Below are 253 nucleotides of genomic sequence, written 5' to 3'. Positions count from 1 at the left end.
TTTACCAATTTAGTTTTTATTTCAGCACCTCTAGCAAAGAACACCAATAAATAGAACCTTTATGTGGAGATTGTACTTTTATTAATAGTATTGATAGGAATATACCTATTCCACAGTAGTATTTTTTAAGATTTACTCTTTTATTCCCCCATTACAGTGACATGGAAAAGAAGCATTATTGCTTTCAATATTTTACCCCCAAAAATGCCTCCTCATTGAAAACATTTATTTGTCAAAACATTTTAAATAAATG

The sequence above is a fragment of the Sapajus apella genome, unplaced genomic scaffold (assembly GCF_009761245.1).
Source record: "Sapajus apella isolate SASKATOON/1434 unplaced genomic scaffold, GSC_monkey_1.0 scaffold2, whole genome shotgun sequence".
NCBI lineage: Eukaryota > Metazoa > Chordata > Mammalia > Primates > Cebidae > Sapajus > Sapajus apella.
Note: the sequence above shows the minus strand (reverse complement) of the source record.